We start from the raw sequence: 23,477 nt of genomic DNA, 5'->3' as shown, positions 1-23,477 counted from the left end.
TTCCTTGAATGTAAACTCTTCATCTTTTCTAGAATGACCTACATACATCCGTGCTCATCCATGAGTGAATCATGTGCATTGTGCAATACGGCATGCCTGTGAAAAGGGAACACATAAAGACAGTGACGAAAATACGAGAGAACGTCACGAATGAGAAACTTGAACAATGTGTACTAACTAATCATGCCAAGACAAAAATACTTCCGGGATGGACTCTTTGAACCTCGACTCGAGAGCCAAAATCGGTCCTGCATGACTGATCGTATATGCAATGAGGTTAGCTTTACTTGGCACAAAATCATCCAAACCACCAAATTGCTCACAAGACTGGAACCATCTAGCTTGATGGTCACCCCAAGGTGTACTCGGTACAGACTGGAGCAACTTACAAACAATCACAGTTCTATCATGCACAAAATGCATGTCCTGCTTCGGAGAAGACATGACAACAAGAGTTCTTTTCATGCAATGACTCATGCTTTTCTAGACTGTGGGACTGTGTACTGAGAGAAACAATCATACTACGTGTTTTATCCTCTATCAAAACATGAGAGTGAGAGGCTCATGGAAAAGATGGAATGTTCTTGTCACAGCGAAGGACCACGGAGGTGCTCCTTCAATTGTAAGAGAGAGTGTTTTCATTCCAATCAATGTGTGGATTATAACCGTTAAACCACTTGAAGACAAAAATCAAATCACATCCTTTGAAAGGAGAAACCACAAATCTATGACAAAAACCAACATCTTGAACTAACACTGTCACATCAAAACATTCATGCCTGAAAAAAGAATGCATGCCAAGAGCAAAACCAAAGATCACGATGGGATCTATGGGAAGAGCTTCTAAACGTGCACTCTTCACGAGAGCCACTAATCACAACATGCATACTATCTGAATCAAACAAGATCACAATGCGTGTACTATTCACATGACCATAACGTTGCATGAGAGACTCATCTACATGATCATGAGAAACTTCGCACACATTAGTGTTCTCACTGAGTGCATTCACTGATGATGTGGATTCTTGTGTGGGTTCATTAGGTGCTTCCTTAGGACAATCTCGTTTAATGTGACCTTTAGTGTGACACTTAAGACATCTTTTGTCTCGTGCATATTCGGCTTGTTCTTCAAGAGTTAACCTACCTCCTAAAATTCCTTGAGCAAATTTTTCATCAAGCGTCAACTTAGGGGTGTCCTGAGTTTTAGCCCTTCCTTTATCATCATTGTGAGAGTTTTGTGCTCTAGGTGTAGAAGAAGATTGAGAAGAAGAATTACCGTCATCTTACCAATGGTCTTACCGTGCTTACCATTCGGTTGGTCCTGAGAGAAGTACTCGCTCGTTCTCCTTCGGCTTGCCTTTGTTGTGCTTCATTTCTTGTGCTAAGGTGATTCTAACGGCGTCATTATAGTCCTCAGGGCGGAGAACTTGCACACCGAACTTGATATACTCGTCTAACCCAAAGAAAAAAGCCTCCTTGCGATCCTCATCCGACTTACGCAATTGAACGCCAATCTATAAAATACGGTTAGAAAAAGACATAACACGGAATCCATTTTGCTTAAGACCACGCCAATCTTCTTTTAATCGATCAAGGTACTTTGCTAGCATGAAACGAGCCTTGAGCTCTTGGAAGTCAACCCAACTAAAAAAGGGGGTACACCTTCCTCAGTACGCTCAAGATGCTCAGCCAACTAACAATGACTCCTGCCAAGCTTGATACCAATTAATGGCATCACCTGCTAGATACATGGGAGCAGTCAACACTTTATTGTTGCTTGTTTTCTTGTAGTCGCAAAGTAAGCAATAAATTGATACAACCAATGATGAATCATAAATGCATCCATCTTACCATCATACTTACTAAACATCAACTTCTGAGTGACTAGATTGTTGGAATCTTCGTCTCTACCTGTGTTAAGTAATGACTCGCCGACCTCCTTGAGTGGCTCAGTCTTCGAGGAGAGTACCTGTAGGACCAACTCCTGCATGCGTTGCTCTCTCTGCGCCTCTCGCTCTAACTCCATAGCCGCGCGCTTCTCTTCGGTCGCTATGCGTTGAGCTTCGCATGCTTGCTTACGCTCGAGCTTCATAGTTGTCCTTCTTTCTTCACGATCTCAATCCATGGCGGCACATTGAGCCTCTTGTTGTAAGTAAGATCATCTCCATCATCGTCTTGCCCAAAGCCTCCATAGGGTTTGGTGCAATCCGTAGCGTAGATGGGGATGAGGAAGGATCGGGGAACAATCCTCTTAAAGTAGAAACTTCCTCTTCTCCAACTCCACTCTCATCAGCTTCATGCAAAGTATACATTCCGCTTCGGGTGATGACCAGGCACTGTGTTCTTTGGGTTCTTGGGTTCTTGGGTTCTTTAGTACGTGGGTAGCCCTTAGCGGCCTTACGCTCACACCAAGGTTTCTTTTCCCCACCTCACGTAAATTGGCTTGCCGCCAAGTGCAAGGTTCGCTCTCAATGAGTGGAAAAGAGGAACGAGGAGAGGCTCGACAAGCCCTTCCTTTTTTGGTTACCTGCCACTCTTCAATAACACAGATTAGGGATCGACACGCCCAAGTGGTCTTGGGTTATGTGCGACCACAAGAAGCAAAAAAAAATTGTGCTTCTTGCCTTGCTGGTTTAGGGTTTCACACCTAAACTGCAAATTAGCACCAGGGGAGTCTCAGGAAAGCCTTGGGATGCATGTATAGGGCTTTGGCACCTGGCAACGGCAAAACAGGAATCTACAGTGCGCTGAAATTCTGTTGCAGGTCACCAGAAAGCTTCTAAATTGCAAGGGAATTTATCCTAGACAGATACTTTTGACTTACAAGGGATTTAGCGTCATTATGCTGCCGAAATTGGGTCAAAAACCTGCAATTTCAGCCCTCGCCAAGTTTGGACAGCTTTGTGAGACTTTGATCTACGTGTTCGGATCGTCTGTTCCTAATTGAACATAGATATACCGAAAGGGACGCTAGTCTTTGGGGCCTACAAGGTGTCAGTCTCGTGTACGCAATAACATTCTAGTCGCTAGACGTATCTGTGTTCTCTTTTCTTCTCAGTGCTCTGTGTAAAGTTAACAGATAATTGAATTAGTACCGCCCTCTACTGTATACACGCCGGTTTTATGGTTCTATCGCCGGGATAGTCACTTTCTCTTCAAAAAGTGCAACGTGGATTGTTGTGGGTGAAAGGAACATAGAGCTTGTCGTTATGGCAAAGAAGAGAGACCAAATACCTGAAGAGAGATCTTCCTCACATGGCATAGAGAACGTTCCTTAAACTCTTCAAGAAGTGGATAGGTTGTTCAAAGCTCAACTACGTAGCTGCATGGAAATGTTTCAGCAGTTAGCTAACAACCCAAGGATGCAGGAGTTCTTACAAGCTCCTACACAGGAATTTCAGGCTCTGACACAAGGTTTTCAGGCTCCAACACAGGACATGACTGAGCCGTTGCAGGAAAAGGAGATTTTCAATGCACAGAGGTCTTGTAATGCTAGAGGGAAAGCCCATGTGATTGAGCAACCAGCGGTGTCCATTTGTTTTACCTGGACGGGAACCGTTTGGGAATGGTCAAGGGAGTAATGAGCAGGCTATGCGTCAGACCCTTCCCTTACCTACTTCATATCCTGGTTATTTTCAAGGTGGTTCAGTGTTTCAAGCTATGGTTGGACGTTCCACAGGTTATATGCCAGGGAATGTGTTTGGGCCAATGCAAACAAGTATGGTAAACCCTATGTATGGGAACATGGGTGTCCAACTAGGTTTTAAGGTGCCTATGGTCAGTTTAGAGTACCAAAACACAATTTGGTATGGCTGGTTTTTCGCAACCATATGCCCAAAATGCAGATATGACAGGTAAAACAGATAATGCGAGTGCTAGAATCGACAATCATGGAGCACCACTTTTGCGGGCACCTGTTTATGACACTGTGATTGTGAGTCAGCCTAAGGATTCGAAGGAAGATGGGCAAGGAATGAAGTTTGGAACTTTCAGAAACTAAGCATCAACTCAAGGCTTTGATCGTCATCTTGTGCAATCCCACTGCACCAGATCCAACCTTGTTGATCTGCAGGATCTCTCGGAGTAGACGCACCTAAACCGAATGCCTCAAGGTAAAGTTCCAAAATCTAAGGAGTATCTGCTCGGTCCTCCTCCTCCATCCATTTCGCATTCAATGCCAAATAGTTCTTAAATTTAACTAAGAACCACCGAATCACTTTCCCTTTCACTTTTCTTTCCTTGTGTACCAAAATCTGTTAAGGAACGAGTATCTCCTCGCTCTCTTCCACTTCCGATTGCTCATCAGGCTCCCCATCAACTGGCACCTCACCTTTAAAAGGTTTCAAGAGACTCCCATCGAATGCATTGTGAATCTTCCAAGTATCTGGCAACTTGAGTCAAAAGGAGGCGCAAGGAACATGAAATTCCCCATCATGTAGCAATTTATAGCGCCTTCTGTACAAAAAAACATGAAACGAAAACCAGGTTTAGGTACGGTAGAGATTACATAGCTCACAATTTTGTAGATCATTTGATCATCATTAGCCACGTTGCAGGGACCACTGTGAAAACCTCACCTTTGACACCCTCATCCGCATTCAGAGGCTGTTGCCGTTGTTGCTGCCATTCATGGAGAAGTTAGGGACGATGCGTCCCGCGCCCCTCTCTATTTGCGCTCAAAGCCCTATCTGCTACCCCTGAGCTTTTGCGTTTTCTTTAGGTTTTTTTATCATCCCGCACCTAGGCTACAAGGTAAGTAGAAGTAAGCAAGGGCAAAATTAAAACTCTTTCAGTTTTAGGGCCACATTTTCTTTTACGGATGGAAAGGTTAAAACTCTTTCAATTCTTAGTTTTGAGGCCAAATTTTGAAGAATATTCCATAGATATAAGACTTCAACAAATCCAAAACAACTGAATTGACGATCTCAGATTGCCCATGTCTCCGGGTGGAAAGATGACGAGAATTGCAACTGTGCGCCAGTGTTGTCCCAAATAGCCCTCCAAAACAAACTCGTGAATCAAGGATCTCTGTCGGAGACTATTGTCTCAAGCATGTCATGTAACAGAAATATCTATGCAATGAACAGTCTCCCTAAATGGTCCGGCTTGACTGTTTTCTTCACTAGAATGAAGTGAGCTTGCTTGCTAAATCTCTCAATGACAGTCCAAATCATAGTTACCCGGAACGCAGAACGGGAACGGCGACGGGCCTCCCTGTGGAACGGGGAAACGGGAACGGGTTCGGAACGGGAACAACACGGAACAGGAGGCTTAAAAACACCCAAATAATGCTATTTTTAGTGTTATGTGTTTGAATACAAGTAGTACTAGAGTCCTTTGACTCTAATACCCACAAAAAATACGATTCAAAAACCATTCAACCTTATTATGACTTGATTGGGATATGCGGCGTCGCGTCCATGTATGATGGTACATACACAACATTGAACAAACACAATTCTCATACACAATAACACATGTAGTTACAGATTAGAGCTCTCAAATAATTGCAAGAGTAGTAGTCAGAGATAAAACTTTTCGCTTAATTTTGGCTAACAAGGCCTGCAAAGGCGCTACAAAAAAACCAGAGGTGACATATACCATAATGAGACTACAAGGGGCCAAACCAGTGACCACAATACCAAAAGACTAAAGGTGACAAATACCATAAAGATGCTACAAAGAGGGCAAGCAGTCATACAAAAAGGTAAGGATAATGAAAGTCCTAGAGTCGCAACTCTCGAGTCTCAAGACTCAAGACTCAAGAGACACTAGCCTGAGAAGCCTTCCAATTCGTAGTAGCCGGCTGTACATCATGCACATCCTCCCATTCCTCATCATCGAGCTCTAGGCCCGGCTCGACCTCAGCCATGGATGAAGTACCTAGTGTCGGTGGCTCTGTATCTCCACCTGCCTGAGGAGCCTCTTGCTCCATCTCCCACTGTGTAAAGGCTCTATCTATTTACCTGCACTCTTACAAAGCATTTTCAAATTTGCGCTGACAAAGACAAGATCATTTGCCTTCTCCACTCCAAGCCGATTCCTCTTCTTGGAAGCAATGTGGCTAAAGGTACTCCAAAATTTCTCCAAGCATGAGGTACTAACTGACTGGCTCAGAATACGGATCGCCAATCTCTGAAGCTCAGGGGCATCATAGCCATAGTCCTCCCACCATAGCACTGAACCTATCTTCCTGTGATCAATCTGAGCATCTGGACTGCCAAATGACCCCCGCATCTCTTAGTACTGTCTCAACTAAATCTTTGACAATGCGTTGCTCATCTCTGTCTAGAACCATCTTGTTTGAGATCTCTGTAAATTGGTCCATGACTTCTCTATCTGTCTCTTGCCCTTCACCTTGGAACTCTGGATCCACCATGAACGTTGCCCCATGTGCACCTTGAGGCATATGAATTCCACCTCGAGATGCAAAGTGCATGGATCTCCTCATATCGCTCTGCTTTTGGCTCAAGTTGTGCAAGCTGCTCGATCATGCGGTCCATTGCCTCATAAACCTTGCCAATGCAATGGTCCATGTCATCGAGAACTCGAAGCAAATGAACCACCGGTTTTACTCTTGAGCTCCTTCCATAACTCAAGATCCTCTGTCTTATCCTTGCACAAAATTCATGCAACTGTCTTTGCATAGGGAGAGGTGGTGAACTCATCACTAATGAAGACCTGTCGAACCGCATTTTGACATTCAAACAACCTACGCACAAGAAGAAAGTTGAATACGAAGTGGGTGTCTGAATACTTTAGAAGCACTTTGCCGCCTGACCTCTTGAGATACTCACTCCGAACCAAGTTGTGATTGTTGATAAAAGTAACAATCTTCACTCCATCAACAATGATAAGAGTAATCCAGTCTAGCTTGCCGATGTCTTTTAGAGTCGTTCAAGCAGTGTACTATGCAAAAGCACACTGTCACATGCAGATAGTGGCCCTCTACAATAGTTGTTGCTTCTCTGTTTGAAACTTTGATGCCTCCCCATCTGTGACAAAGGCCCCCACGTGTTGCTCACCGATCGTTTCTATGGCCGTTGTCCACTCTGCAGAGAGGACATCGGCGGATTTACCACTCTCCGTAGCATCATAAGAGTGCACAAAGTACATCTCTCCACTCGAGTATGCGACGAGGCCATGGATAGATCTCTTCCTTGTATCGCTCCACCCGTCGGCAATGAGGGAAACGCCATGTTTTGCCCAAAGCCGTTGAATATTGAGTGTTGCTTGCTCCACGAATACAAAAGGGAGAGCCTTTCGTTCCTTTCGAGAGAGAATGCAATGATCACAAACAAAGTGAATGCTACTGTGAATGAAGGTGTTGAGACTGACAGAAAGAGAGAGAGAGAGAGAGAGAGAGAAGAATACGACACCAGGCGGATATTTTTCCGATCCTTGGCCATCCCCATCGACGCCACGGGTTGCACCAAATCCTATGGAGGCTTTGGTCAAGTCGATAATGGACATGATGATACAACAAGAGGCACAACGCGCCGCCTTGGATCGCGAGCACAAAGAAAGAAAGGCAGCCTTGGAGCGTAAGCGTAAGCAAGCGCGCTTGGCGGCCGAAGAAAGAAAGGCAGCTATGGAGCTTGATCGTGAGCAAGCACACGAAGCTCAACGCATAGCGGCCGAAGAAAGGCGAGCGGCCTTGGAATTAGAGTGTGAGGTGCAGAGAGACCCAAGAATTGGTCCTACAGGTACTCACCTCGAAATCCAAGCCGATAAAAGATGTGGGCAATTCATCAGGTAGCACAAGTAGAGATGCGGACTCCAACAATCCAGTCACTGAGAAGTTGACGTTCAGTAAGTATGACGGTAAGATAGATACTAATGGTATTCATTCTTAGCTGCATCAATTTAATGCTTACTTTGCGACAACTAAGAAAACAGAAAATAGCAAAGTTTTTACAGTAGCCATGTATCTTGCCGGTGATGCTATTAATTGGTATCACACATGGCAAGAGGCACAGTTCGCCGCGCACCTAGAGGAAGCCGAAGAAGGCGTGCCCCTTTCTTCAATCGGGCCGACTTCCAAGACAAGCCCAAGGTGCGGTTTATGCCACCTCGGTACTTGGCGCGGTTGAGAGAAGATTAGCGCAATCTCAAGCAAAATGGTATGCCAGTCATGTCTAACCGTGTTTTGCAGCTCGGCACCCAATTACGCAAATCGATGATGAGCGCAAAGAGGCATTCCTTTTTGGTTTGGACTATATCAAGTTTGATGTCGAAGTACTCGACCCGTGGATATCAACAAGGCGGTAGCGATTGCTCTCGCACAGGAGATGAAGCACAACAAAGGAAAGCCTAAGGAGAACAAGTCTTCTCACAGTACCTCTCAGACTCCTCAGAACCCATAGAACGGTAAGTATGGTAACGCTTCTAGTCCGTCTTCCTCTAATCCTTCGGAAAATAACTCTCAAAATGAATCTAAGGGTAAAGCTAAAACACCTGCTAAACCTATGCTAACCCAGATGAAAAAGATGCACAAGGAATTATAAGAGGACACATAACGTCAGAAGAACAAGTCATTTATGCTAAGGAAGGTCGATGTTATCAATGTCACGTCAAGGGTCATATTAAGAGGCTTGTCCTAAGACAGCACCACCTAAAGAACCCAAAGCACCGACAGCTACCACAAGCACTTTAGTGAACCAATCTGAGTCTCCACATGTTTCTGACACACACATTGATGAGTCTCTCTTTAAATGTTATGGACATGTGGAGAGTCAGCGTTTTGTCATATTGTTTGATTCAGGCAGTATGCATGATGTGATTGGTGACTCTCTTGTAGAGAGAGCTTGCGTGGAGGTTAGCTAGACAACTCCTCTTGAGGTGTCAGGCTTCGCTCCACTCTCTCATTACGCAAGAGTGCCTTGATGTGTTATTCATTGTTCAGCAAGCTTCCTTTCGTAGAAAATTTGTCGTGTCTCCTCTCTCAAGATGTGGTATGATTTTGGGCATTAGATGGTTTCGTGAACATAACCCTCTCATTGATTGGACATACAATACGCTCACTTTAAATGCCAAAGGTGACTCTCCCATGTTCATTCGTGGTGAGGAGAGTCTGCATTGTTTACCTCTCATTCTCATGTGCAGGAAAAGCATGAATTACAAAGAGGAGCACAAGCGGCATTCATCTATGCCTCTCCAGTTACTCAGAGCATTAAGACTCCAGACATGTATCCAGCCTTGTTTACCAAGTATGAGCACCTCTTTTTGCAGGATGATCTTCCACCCCGTCTCCCTCCCGAGCAGCCGGAGGACAATCACATCGAACTCATGGAGGGGGCACAGCCAGTTAGTAAGGCTCCCTACCATTTGAACAAGACTCAAGAAGAAGAATTAGAGTGGCTACTCACGGAGTTGGGTGGCCAGAGGATTCATACGTCCTAGTGTAAGCATAGTTACCAGGAACAGCAACTGCCACAAAATGCCATTCCTTGTTACGGATACTCACGTTTGAAACACGGAACGGGGATTCGGAACGGTAACATAGAATGGCAACGGGGAACGGAGACATGAAAACGGCCATTCCCTGTTACTATGAGTGTAAGTCCTTTTGCTGCTCCTATTTTATTTGTCCGCAAGAAGGATGGTTCGTCTCGTTTGTGTGTTGATTGTCACAAGGCGGGCACCACGTGCCAATAGAAAAGAACAGACTGAACAACTTTAAGCACTTCAAATAACAACTAAACTGAAATGGAGAGAGAGACGACATGCGACACGGAGTGGCGGAATTCCACCCCAGAGAGTATTGGCCCCAAACCTTGGCACCCCTTTCGGTATTTCTTTATATTGCATCAACACAGTACAAGCCGGTACTCCAGACTCTGCACCTTCGTACTGAAGCATGCCAGAGAATGAGCCTTAGCCTCATATTTAAAGGCCCTTGGCCTGAAAAGCAATTTACATGAAAAGCTTTCAAACTCAAAAGCTTCTGGTCCAAAAAGCAGTTTACATGAAAAACTTTCAAACTCAAAAGCTTCTGGTCCAAAAAGCAATGCCAAAAGCTGCCAGCGCAATTTACTGAAATCCGTACAGCCTGCCACGTCATCATGTCAGCACAATTTTCGGAATTTGTCTGCTACCTTAGGGTTAGGGTTAGGGTTTTTGGCAGAAATTAGGGTTGCAGGTTTTAGGGTTAGGGTTTCCAAAATTAGGGTTTCAACAGTTAAGGTTTTTGGCAGAAATTAGGGTTTGCAGGTTTTAGGGTTAGGGTTTCAGCAGTTAGGGTTTCTAGCAGAAATTAGGGTTTGCAGGTTTCCGGGTTAGGGTTTCAGCAATTAGGGTTTCTGCAATTAGGGTTTTCAAAATTAGGGTTTCTGGCAGAAATTAGGGTTAGGGTTTTCTGCACTCGGGCAACCACGTCCTCACTCTGTGACACTTCTTCTACTGCTTGTTCTTCTTAGGGTTTAGGCCCCTCGGCCGGCATCTGTAAGTTGGCTCCATTCTTTAGGCTTTGACACGTCAGCAGTTTGTTACATTGATCATAGGGCTTTGAACAAGATGACCGTCAAAAACAAGTTTCCGATGCCTCGCATTGAGTATAACCTCAATAGGCTCAATGGGGCAAAGGTTTTCAGTAAGGTCAATCTCAAAAGTGGATACCATCGAGTAAGGGTATTCAAAGGCGACATCTACAAGACCGCCTTTCGCACAGAGCGAGGGCAATGGGAGTATGTGGTTATGCCTTTTGGATTGACAGGTGCCGTGGGTACATTTAATCGTCTCACGGTAAGCGGTTTTGGTGATATGGTTGGCGTGTGTGTATTTATCTTTCTTGATGATGTTCTCATTTTTTTTGCATCGTGGGAACAACATGAAAAGGATGTAGAAAGGGTTTTAGCCCGTTTGAATGAGTGTCATCTGTACATTGCAACTAAGAAATCTTAGTTTTTTCTCACTGAATTATCTGGTTTATATCATTTCTGTAGAAGGGGTCAAGCTCGTTCCCGTGAAGGTAGAACAGGTTCGTAATTGGGATTTGCCCAAAATTGCATATGATGTGCGTTCTTTTCTTTGGTTATGTCAAGCATATAGTTCGCACATAGAGAATTTTGCACGCATTGTTGCACCCATGACTGATGTTTTGAAAGGGGTAAAAACTCGCCGACAGCGCGTGGTTTTGCTCGAGGCAGCCGTTGAGGCTTTTGCAGCTCTCAAGGTTGCGGTGACAAAGGCGTCGTGTCTCATCCTTGCCTCTTGGGATAACCCCTTTGAGGTATAGACGGATACGAGAAATGTCGGCATAGGTGTTGTGCTTCAACAGCATGGCTATCCAGTTGCATTTCTCAGTCGGAAGTTAAATAGTGCAGAAAAGAATTATTATGTTTATGACAAAGAACTTATGTCTGTCATTCACTCTCTCAAGCATTGGAAGCATTTTCTCTATGCTAGAGAGTTCACAGTTCGCACAGATCACCAAGCCCTCAAGTGGCTCCAGTCTATGTCTAGTGCACATTGGAGTGATCGCCAAGCGCATGGTGGTCACAATTTTTTGAGCAACTTGGTGGTTTGATTGAGTATGTGCCTGGTAAAGCTAACCCTGTTGCAGATGCATTAAGTCGCAAAGGATAGATCCTGACTCTTGGGTCAAGATCAACAGTTTCTATTGAGTGTCTCTTTCGACAGCATGAAGAACCAGTATGTAGATTCCGAGTTTGGTAAGCAATGGTTGCAGGCTCTTGCTTCCTAAGGGCCCAACAATTATCTCATTCGTGAAAATTTGTTGTATTTTCGTCACCGTCTATATAATGGAAATGGGCTATGAGCTTTGAGAGTAGAGGAATTAGGAAATTAGATAAAGCACTTTTGTGAGATTACTTTGTGAGCATAGCGGGTGAACTTAATTGATGGTAGCAACATAAACATGGTACTTTATTAACTTGGCATCAAGTATTTTGATGATGGTGCAACATGAATTGCAACCGGTCTTAGCCCACAATGACCTAGCAATGAGATGGATGGTTGTTCAATGTCTTGTGCAAGGGAATATTCTCGAATTTGTTGGGGTTTATGCTTATACTGCCTCGCCACAAAGAAGTCACCTTTGGTAAGAATTAACTAAATATCAATGGTGCTCGCATGCTTTTTGGTGTGGAGGTTTTAATAATGCACCTACAAACACGGATAATACATCTGGTCATTCGCATATCTTGAGCTCTGTGCGTTCTTCTTAGAATCCTATGATCAGAGATACAAGAATTTAGGATATGTAAGCCGTTACTCATTCTTTAGAGCGGGGTTACACTTTTATTCATGATGCTCACTCTAGATATAGAGGACGGTTGGATCGTTGGTATTTGTTGGGTACTCCGCAATATGATGTATTCGCATGTGATATGAGGATTGATCGTTTCTTTACCCTATCAGATCACTTCCCTCTTTGGCTTTGGTTCATTTTGAGGCAATCTGCAGATTCCCCTCTTCTCCGCAAGCGGTTATTCCATATCAATAATGCATATCTTTCGCACCAAGCCTTCCAAATGTTGATTGAAGAGGTGATTCCTCCACTTGTCTCCCATATGGTTATTGATGTGGATGTGGGCTTGGTATTGTTTTGTTATGCGGATCCAGGCAGTCATAAAGGATTATGGTACATGGTATATGCATTAGCAAAGAGACAAGGTGCAAGAAGACAAGGCAATTTGTCAAGACTTAAAAGTCTTGTGGATTCTAGACCGCTTACTGATTCAGAACAAGAGAAGTTATGTGCGGCTAAAGTCTCCTTGATACATAATAACAAGAGGAAACTTGAAAATGAAACGTTAGATCGAGACAGCATAAGCTTGTTCGTCAAAGCAATCTTTTAAGCATTTGCATCATTTGCGGCAATTTGCAGCCATTAAAAGAGTTAAGGATGTTATTGGGCAATGGACAACCAATACGATTCAATTGGCAAATTCCATGGTAAATCACTTTCAACAGGTTTTTGCAACTCCTGAGGCTCCTTCAATTGTTGTCACATGTACATCCTATATTGACAATGGATGATGTAGCTATTCTTGAGGCCACCCACCTTACTGAAGTTGAATTACACAATAGTTTGTTACATCTTGGTCATTGGAAATCGCTTGGATGGGATGGTCTTATGGTTTAATTTTTCCTTCGCTTTTAGGAGTCTCTTAAGCAACCTCTGTTTTTCATGATGAATCATGCATGGACTACACAATCTTTGCCGCAATCATGGAAAGGACTGGTGAAATTGTTGCCTAAGCAAATGTTATGTGAATCTTTCTCACAATGGCGTCCTATTACAGTTATGCCGCTCATTTACAAATCGATGTCGAAAATGACAGCTACACACATTAAAGATCGATTGTTTTCCGGCATAAAACCTGCCCGATATGGATTCATTCCTCGCCCACAAATTATGGATAATATTGTTAATGCTTTCATCAACATTGAGTATGCAAAATATACTAAACAAGATGTACTTACATGCAGATTGATATATAGAAAACATTTGACACTAATCATTAAGACTTCATTGCACAGATAATGGCAACCTTGGACTTTGGGTTCAAAATGCGTAGTGTGGTCTATTTTCTTTATGAGCATAGTCAATCTTCGGGAATAATGACTTGGGCTCGCTACTGCTGCTCGCCCCCCCCTTGCTGCGCCATCGCTACCCTCCCCCCCCCACCCGTTGCCCCTACACTGTCCCCCCACCCCCTTCAGCCCCTGCGCGTTGCCCCTCAGCCCACCCGCTGCCCCCCCCTATCTGCGCGCTGCCCCAAAGGCTGCCCGCTGCCCTCCTCTCGCTTTGCCTTCCCCACTCCTTCCCCCCGCTCGCTGCTGCTTGTGCACCCGCACATTGCACGGCTGCCCTCTTCGTCCTCGCCGTCCCCCCATCCCCCCCCCCTCCCCCCCCCTATCCTCTTCGCTCCCGAAGGCCCTCTGCACCTCACTCGGCAGCACTCTCTTCGGAAAAAGTGCCTAGCTGACTTGTTTGCAGGTTTTTTTCTTCACCGCCCGCTTCTTCGACTCAACAGTAGACACAGATGGAGGCTCCAGCTTCACCACAGAGGGACTCGCCTAAAGCCCCCTCGCCCGACCCCGCTGACCCCACCATTCGACTTGCTCTTTCGCCGGCAAAGCAAGCAAGCCTTGCCGCAGAGGTAGAACGCTTGCAGGCAACTTCTGTCATCTGCAAGGTTCTCGGCACTCGTCCTAGCAGAGGAGAGCTGCGAGACCTTCTCCAGGCCCGCCTCCTCGCAGAGGTGGGCAAGATCTTGGATGTCCAGATTCTCGGACGGGGGTACTACCAGATTGAGTTCGAGACTTCCGAGATGGCCTCCAAGGTCATAGCTATGAGTCCATTGGCCATCCGAGCATCACGTGCCCACTTTCGACAGTGGCGACATGGTTTTGACCCGACTTCGGATGTGCTAGTAGAGGAGGCGGACATCCCCATCTCAGTCTGCTTTCCACGTTTACGGAGGGAGTACCTTCCACTTCTCTCCAAGATTGGCTCCGCCATCGGGACTGTCCTGGAGACACCTCGTACGGCAACATCAGTAGCTGCCAAGGCGGCTGGCATCCCTTCAGTTCGAGTTTTGGTCAGAGATACCCACACGCTCCCGAAGGTAATCCTTCTGCCTTGGGTGAGTGGGGGTTGGTTTAGACAGAGTGTGGAGTACTCGGGTCTCCCGAACCAGTGCTTCATTTGCAAACAGATGGGCCACCTAGCGAAGGCCTGTCCACGGAGGAGACCACGACCCGCACCTCAGCCTGCACCACCCTCCGAGCCTGGGGCTCCAACGGAGGAGGGGTGGCAGCAGGCCCGTGGCCGTCGACGCCAGGGGCCACAACGACAGCCTGGCACTGAGAGTGGCCCTCAGGTGCCTACTCAGCAGCAGTGGGTTCCCAGTGGGAACCGCTTTGGTCCTCTTGAGCAGGAGGAGCCCCCTACGCCAGCCTCCACCTCCGCTTCACCCTCGCCAGCCGCTTCGCCTTCCGATCTCCCCTCCTCCTCCTCATCCCCTCCCCCGCCCTCTGCTCCCGTCCACTTCCCACCTCGCCCCCCCCATGTCTCTGTCGCCCCACCCGTTTATCTTCTCCCCCGCCCCCCCTCAGCCCCTTCTCCCCCTCCTCATGCTTCAGTACCACAATCGGCTCAGGAGACTGGTCCCTCGCCGGCGGCTAGGAGATCTCTTGGCAGCGCCTTTGCCATGAGTCGCCTAGCGAGAGAGGGTCAGCCCTTCATGCGGCCCCCTCTGCAGATTCAGACATCTTCTCTTGCAGCTATCCCTCGTGGTTTGACGAGCATTGACCTCCGACGCCGCTGGGATTTCTTCGATTACGGGTTCACTCGCTTTCTCGGCGATTCCGCAGCAGACCACAAGGAAGCCTGATTCAGAGTCCACGCTTTGTTCCTCGCCGCTAGGGGGACAGAGGCCTTGGACTCAGCAATTGGTTTCTCCTTCCCCCTCTGCGGTAGGACTGAGACAGAGTGGTCCCTCGACTCAGTGGTGGGATGGTTGCATACACAGGTTCTTGACTTCTCTCACCACATGGGAGAACTTGGCGTTACAGACTTGCTGCAGACTTTGTGGCCACTGGCCAAGTTTGCCGTGACACCCCCAGACTCAGCAGGATGTAGACACATTGTGGTGAACTTTTTTGCTGATACGCAGTGTTTACCTTGCTATGTATACAACCATGAGGACTCCTGGACAGAGGAGGTTGCTTTACGCACAGCTCGCTTTGCTTGGGCTTGGACCAGGCACTCACTGCAGTCTCGCCTATCTAGAGGACGCTCGGATGCGGATTACTCCCCATCCAAGCCAACCTCGAAGATAGCTCGTCTTGCTGCTGCGGCAGCATCTGTTCTCTCTCGCTCCCCATGAGGATCGTCTCGTGGAACGTGCAGGGACTAGGTGGGCCCCAGTTTCAACGACAGCGGGGCCGATTGCGTCAGGAGCTTCAGCGTTGCCTTGTGGGAGGAGAGATTGATCTCCTTATGCTTGTGACTGAGGAGATGCGCCAGAGGCTAGAGATGCCTCTTCAGCTTGAGAAGCTGCACACGGCTCTTAGGGCCCTCCCTCGTGGTAGCTGTCCAGGTGAAGACGGGCCGACTCCCAGCTTCTTCTTGGAGTACTGGGACCTGCTTGGCCCAGATCTTTGTAGTGCCTTTCAATACATTCTGCACACAGGAGTGATGCCGGATAGCATGAGTGAGGGCCTGATTTACCTCATTCCAAAGGAGGGTGGCTCCTTGGGTGGCTCCTTGGATGAGATTCGACAGTGGCGTCCCATCACCATTCTCAACTCAGCCTACAAAATTCTTGCCAAGGCTCTGAGTTTGAGGATTCAGCCACTTTTGGAGAGCCTTATACATGGGACTCAGACAGGTTTTGTCAAGGAACGCAGTATCCTTGACAACATCTTCACTTTTTGGGAGGCTTCTGCCCTTGCACGGCTCCGTGGGGAGGACCTTGTGATTCTTCTTCTCGATTTTGAGAAGGCATACGACAGAGTTGACTGGGACTTTCTAGAGGGCACGCTACGCAGGATGGGCTTCTCAGATGCTTGGATCAAAGGGGTGTCAGCTTTGTACAGACAGGCTCACAGTCGGGTGCTGTTGGCAGGAGGTAGAGGTGAGCGCTTCATGCTCACACGTTCGGTCAGACAGGGCTGTCCTCTTGCCCCTTTTCTCTTACATGGGACTCAGACAGGTTTTGTCAAGGAACGCAATATCCTTGACAACATCTTCACTTTTTCGGAGGCTTCTGCCCTTGCACGGCTCCGTGGGGAGGACCTTGTGATTCTTCTTCTCGATTTTGAGAAGGCATACGACAGAGTTGACTGGGACTTTCTTGAGGGCACGCTACACAGGATGGGCTTCTCAGATGCTTGGATCAGAGGGGTGTCAGCTTTGTACAGACAGGCTCACAGTCAGGTGCTGTTGCCAGGAGGTAGAGGTGAGCGCTTCATGCTCACACGTTCGGTCAGACAGGGCTGTCCTCTTGCCCCTTTTCTCTTTCTGTTCTATGCGGAGGCGATGAGCAGATTTTTGATGTCACAGCAGGTTGGTTTGAGAGGCTTAGCACTCCCTATACGGGGAGATGAGCTTCTGGACGCTGAGTTTGCCGACGACTCAGCCTTGTACTTAGAGGGCCAGGAGGCCAATCTACACACATGTGAGCAGGCTTTGGAGACCTTCTGCTGTGCATCGGGCGCATTGATCAACTGGAGAAAGACAGTGGCTTTCTCGGTTGGCAGTGCTCCTGTGCCAGATTGGATGCCAGGAGAGGGTTTCAGGTGGATTCCTCCAGGGACTGCAGTTCGGTACTTCGGTTGTCAGGTTGGTCTGGACTTGTCCCCCGAGCAATAGATTGCTCCTCTTCTCCTGTCCATCAGGAGAAAGCTATTACATTGGAGCTCAACACGACTTTCGCTGGCTGGGAGAGTAGTAGTTGCCAACCAGGTGTTGTTGGCGACTATGTGGTACATCACTTCTTGCTGGATCTTCTCGAGTTCTTGTATCAGCCAGGTAGAGAGGCTGATCAGGAACTTCCTTTGGTCAGGTCGCGATACTCAAATTGCCCGAGCCAAGGTGGCTTGGTCGGTCATCACACTTCCTTGTTCTCAGGGAGGGCTTGGGATCATTGATCCTGCACAGCAGAGCAGAGCCCTTCTTGGGAAGTTTGTCGTCAGAGGACTTCTTCCAGGCGAGGAGCCCTGGAAGGAATTCTTGTTGCAGAGGCTTCGTGCCAGGGTGCCTCAGTCAGGAGGTCCTTGGCAACCTTCGACCAGATGGATCTTTTCAGAGCTGCGCCGAGTTGGTTTGAGCAGGAGACTGGAGGACAGCTTCACTGTGAGTTTGCTTCGATCTTGGGAGCTCTTACAGCGTGGCCTACAACAGAGACAGCCGACGTGCACGGAGGAGCGCCTACAGCAACCCCTCGTCTGGAACCCCATGGTTAGCACTCGGAGAGGCCACTTGGTTGGGAGTCCGCCTCATGTTTCTTGGGGTCCCATGGCGGCAGGTCCAGCGCGTGCTCTAGGTGACTGGCTAGAGTTCACAGGTTTGTCAGAGGTGCAGGCTGTCCAGCTGCAGGGCATGAGAGGGGTGCAGAGCATGTGTCAGGACATCTCAGAGTCAGTTCCAGCTGAGTGGCTCACGCCTCTCGAGCCAGTAGCACCCCGGTGGATGGGAGCCTTCACACGACTGGAGGTTCTCATTTCAGTCAGGGCTTGCTCAGAGACTGTCCCAGCCCTGTTCTTCGAGCTTCAGGGTTGGGGACGATAACAGCGAGTTGCAGTGCTGTTTCCAGAGGATCCGAGTTGTGGGAATCTGTGGGAGGACTTGCGTCATAGTCCCTGACCCAGCAGCTCTTGAGACTGGACACTGAAGGCTATGGGCTTGGGAGTGTTGTCCACTGGCACGAGTACAGTGGGATCCTGGTGAGTGGCTATGGAGGGACCCCTTCTCTTATGCCGACCACCCAGGAGTCCCCTTCTTTCAGTACACTGTTCAGCTTGGACGTCATATACTTGCAGCACAGGGAGGCCCGCCCCGCTGCAGCACGTCATTGGCAGGAGGAGGGCCTCACAGTCGAGTTCTTGGCAGCTTTTTGGCAGAGGCTGTGGGACTCCAGACAGCCGAGGCGAGTCACCTTGTTCCAGTGGCTGGTTGCACACAGAGCCACAGCAGTAGGGAGCTGGCTGGTGCATAGTGGTCTCTCGGCCGCATGTGCAGCCTGTGACCAGTTGGTGGAGAGTCAGCGTCACTGTCTTTGGGACTGTCCCTCGGCCCATCAGGTGTGGCTACGTGTTCTTCGGCTGATGCCTGCCCTCTCCACGGCTCGACAGTACACTTGGGGGCAGCGGCTTGGTCCACCCTCACGGGCCCAGCACTTCAGTTTGAGCTATCTTCCACCAGCAGGATGGTAGTAATACAGGGGGGGGAGACCTACACTCCAACCTGCTACAGAGATTACTCCACAGAAGTGGTGCAGTGAGAGAGAGGAGTGTTGGGAGCTCATCAGCGGCCTAGCTCTCTCGTTCATCTGGCGGGCCCGCTGTTTCCGCATCTTTGAGGCTCGTCCTGTGCCACCAGCAGAGACTGTTCGTGACTTTTGGCTAGAGCTGATCCATACTCTCAGAGGACAGCTTGAGGGACTACCGGGCAGCTCCGACCGCATGCGGGTGCGCCGCGAGGCTTTTCTTCGACTCTGGCGCCCTGGGCCTTTCTACACCATAGTCCAGGGGGTGCTCAGATGGCACTACTGTCCACCTGTGTGGCTCTTCCCTCCTCCCATCTCTTGATTTAGCCTCATTGTATATATGTTGTTTTTTCATTGGGAGAGTCTCCCCATCATGCTTGTTGTAGCCCTCTCTCGCAGAGGTGGATGTAGCCCTATGGGCAGTTTTCATTAACTAATAGAAGGATCTTTTTCTCGAAAAAAAAAAATCTTCGGGAATAATTGATGGTGAGCTCACTCAGTTTTTGGACTTTGGTTGTTCAGTTAGGCAAGGATGCACTATGTTGTATGCTATTGCGACTTTATTGTTGTACTTGGACTCCTTGATGGAATTTGTCCAATTACATGGATTGGAATTACCATCTCGCAATCATTTAGTGGCACAAGCATATGCTGATGACTCCATGTCTGGCCTGGAAATCAACCAGATCATGTTTGATGTATCTTTATTAATTGACTGCATGTATCTTTATTAATTGACTGCTGGTCTACAAGTTAACTTTCGTAACTTTTGATTGCACCTAATGGATTGGCATTCTATGTTATGGCCAGATGAGATAGTGAAGCAGAATCTGATTGTGCGACATCTTCGATACCCGTTGGCGTGGTGAGTGAACAATACCCAAATTCTTGGATTGGGTTGAGAATAAAATTAGGTCTGAATTACATTCTTGGAAGCTGTCTACTTGGCCGTTACATGTAACACTCAGAATAGTATAATCCATCTTGGTAACATACATGCAATATTTTTTGCCATTATTGCATTGGCCATTTCGTCGTCTTTAGGCTTTCATGTCTTGGATTTTGGAGCATTGCTAGTCTACTTGCTCCAAGAAAAAATGCCTACAATTGCTCACTATGGATAAGCTATGTACTCCAAAACATTGTGGTGGTCTACATATTCTACATTTGTATTCTCATGTTATTGCAAGGAAGGCCACCTTGTTATTGGTACTGATAGAGCCAAAACAGTCCTAGACACTGATGTTTGCGTTTCTATGTTCTCATGCGGTTTCTACACCCAACTTTTGGGCATTGGCAGTCTTCATTCTGGGATGTGCGTTTTGGCAAATTTGAAGCCACGATACCTAGCTACCCCCTTGCTTCCAATCTAGTAGCTGATTGGAAAATAGTCACGAAGGAGTTGTTGTGGCATGGTCGAGATGACATGAGTGGCAATTCGCTTAGAATGGAGAGTTTGCATTGGAGTCGAGTTTTTTATCAGACTCTTGTTAAGGGGTCTCCAAGACAGACTTATTTTCTCTCTCGAAAAGGCATTGAAAGGATATCGATATAATCGATGCTGATGGACAGGTGCTCTCAATTAGAGAGGCTGCTTTATCTTTTGGGCTTGGAATGCGTTATAGACACATGTGGTACACCATTAAGAATTTGGTTGATTCCATATCTCCCATTCCGTCGCTTGCTGCTGAGAATCGAGTACGTGACTTGCATTACGTTGGTTCTTCAATCCTCTCTATATCTGCAAAGAAGGTGTATTGTCATTTGCAGTCATCTTCCTGGATACAAGAACACTGTAATAAAGTATTAAATATGAACAAAAGTGATGCATGGTGGCAACATAAAGTTATAGAGTGTGGCATGCTAAACTTCCTTTAAAGGAGCGATTGTTTATATGGAGATGTATCATTGGGGTTCTCCCAACTGGCAGGTTTCTGCACTCCAGAAGATTAGCTTCCTCACGATGGGTTCGTTGTGATGCTAGCATTGAGAATATTTCACATCTATTGTGGTCTTGTTTTCATACGGAACAATTTGTGGACTACACCTCTATATCTCTTCGCATGTGTTTCCCTGGGATACCTTTGGTTGACATTTTTGGCTTTTCGAAGTGCTTCCGCTTCTTAAGTCTATGCATACTTTTTCGATTGGGTTAGATTCTGGCCGGTATGGAGAGTGTGGAGAGCACGTAATTTCCTCATGTTTCAGTAAACTCAAGTGGAGTATGAACCCTTCTTTAAAACATCTCTTCAATGGTCTCTTGAAGTTGCCTATGACTTGAATGAGTTCCCCTCTCTTCATTACGAGCTCTACTTCGACTCTTTCTAACTCATTGCTTGTAATAATTTCTATGGCTATTCCACAATTTGAGGTTTCGCATCGGTAATTCAGTTCTACATTACTAAAAAATGTGTGTGTGTGTGTGTGTGTGTGTGTGTGTGAGAGAGAGAGAGAGAGAGAGAGGGCCAAATGTAGGAACGAGAGAAGAGAGGGGGGGATCGGGATGTGTGTGTGTGTGTGTGTGTGTGTGTGTGTGTGTGTGTGTGTGAGAGAGAGAGAGAGAGAGAGAGAGAGAGAGAGAGGTGAGGTGTGCGCACGTGTGTGTGTGTGTGTGTGTGAGAGAGAGAGAGAGAGGGAGAGAGAGAGTTTGAGAGGTGAGATGTGTCTGTAAGGGAGACCATGGAGAGAGAGCATACCTTGTATCGACTAGAGCGCAGACCTGCACCTTCGACAAACAGTCTGCGCAACGTCAGGGCGCTCACGGGCTGCTGGTCGTTTTGAGTTGGGTGCCGTTGCAACAGCAACGTCTACCTAGGTCCTTTTTTTTTAAACCGTAATTGTAGAGAGACACAAATACATCAGGCTCGTGGATAGATAGAGCATGGACGTACATAAAAGAGGGAAATGATAGAGGAGTAGTAAGTTTTGCTACCATAGTCCTAGCATAAATACGGTTCCTAACATGATTATAATACATACAGGGGGAAAGAGCACACAAAAAGCTTCATCATGCACGCAGGAGATAGTCCAACTCTTTCTATTGGGTGTCTAAAAAGTCTTAGTCTTCCTCGATCCTTCTAATGACCCCTTGCACTTGATCAGTAATCTCTCTCGTCTCTCGTCCATTTTATTTATTTATTTGGCCATACTCACAATTGTGATGGGGATTAACTCAAAAATGAATGTACAATAAGCCTCAAGCATAAAATGGGCCTTGAGGAGTCAAAAGATACAAAAGGGTGTTGGCCTTAGCTCTCTCACAGACATTGTTCTGAATCAAGATGTGTTTCGACTTTGGTCTGCTTCTTTCCAACTCACGATGTTTCGGTCCCATAACTGAGTTAGATGTATTAATCCTTTGTTGTTGATTTTTTTGGCCACTTCTCTCTGGAAGGATTTCCAATCTTAGAGAGCCAAGGGGACCAGTGGGTAATGGAGTTCTTGAAGTATCCGCTGCTCAAAGTTTCCCTCGAGTATCCAGCTCTGCCTTTGTCTTGGAGCTTTCCATATCTTAGAGCAGTATCCTTGATAAATTGTAATTCTTTCCTTCCATTTTTTGAGTTGGTCTAAGTAAAGTTCTTTATCTAGTAGAAAAATAGATTCAATAAAATTTATGAGACTAGGAGTCTGGAAAGCACTTTTATACAATTTGTCTGCCTCAAAATTATCCCAAAAAAGCTCAAAGTGGGCTTTGTTCCAAAAAGTTGATAATAGACGAACACTCTCTCGTTATAGCAATTGTTGCCATGAGGGAGTGAAACCTAGGACTTGGAACAAGGGAGCTAGAATAGGTTGGTTAAATGCACAACTCATGAAGAGGTGGCTTAGGGCTTCTATCCCTGTTTTACAGCTAGGTCCAAGGCCTGACCAATGTTCATTTTTTGCAGTTTGGTAGCTGTCCAAAAAAATTTCTAGAGAACAAGCCATAGCAAGATGGCCTTTTTGGGATGTATGCCAAGGGCTCTTATGCTAGTGAATTTCAAGGCCCGAAACTTCTTGTCCTTGATAATTACCACCAATGATTATGTATGGTGTGTAGAGTCGTTGAGGGCTTGGGAGGTATGATGTTAAGTTTGTCCTTGTGTGTGTTCCAGGCTTTCCTTAGAGAGCACATTAGGGCAAAACCTCTCGGTGCAATGGGATGGTCACTAAAAACGATAGTGACAATTGGAAGTCCCTTCCACCCATGTACAGTTGGCATATTAAATTAGTCCACGTTTCTCAACAAGAGAGTAGCCCATTCATCCTCAGGTATGAGTATTGCAACTAGCGCCATTTTCAGTGCCAATTTGTCAATAATGTTGTTTATGTCCTCAAATCCCATACCTCCTTTGTTTTTTGGGAGGCAACATATACTCTATTTGATCTTTGCCAATTTGGATATAAATGGATCCCCTATCCAAAGAAAACTCCTACAAACCTCAATAATTTGATCAGGATGAGAATTAGAAGGCCTCTATCAAGTCAAGAAGAAAATCACACGTGCCGCTAGGAAGTGATTGATGACGAGAA

General features: G+C 46.7%; 1 protein-coding gene across 3 annotated transcripts in view; it reads right to left on the bottom strand.

Moving 5' to 3' along the window:
- The window catches only part of LOC147450787 (uncharacterized), a 65,497-nt gene extending 43,641 nt beyond the window's left edge, over positions 1-21,856 (bottom strand). Inside the window, exon 1 of one of the 3 annotated variants that reach the window (XM_086520803.1) lies at positions 21,662-21,856. The gene's annotated coding sequence lies outside the window, so the exon portion shown is untranslated. The remainder of the gene's footprint in view (positions 1-21,661) is intronic. The other 2 variants (XM_086520806.1, XM_086520804.1) reach the window with 2 other exon arrangements.
- Between the last annotated feature and the right edge of the window lie 1,621 nt (positions 21,857-23,477).

Source organism: Adiantum capillus-veneris, chromosome 9, assembly GCF_014529385.1.
Source record: "Adiantum capillus-veneris isolate H3 chromosome 9, ASM1452938v2, whole genome shotgun sequence".
NCBI lineage: Eukaryota > Viridiplantae > Streptophyta > Polypodiopsida > Polypodiales > Pteridaceae > Adiantum > Adiantum capillus-veneris.
The sequence above is the reverse complement of the archived record's forward strand: the minus strand, read 5'-3'. Positions and strand labels throughout refer to the sequence as shown.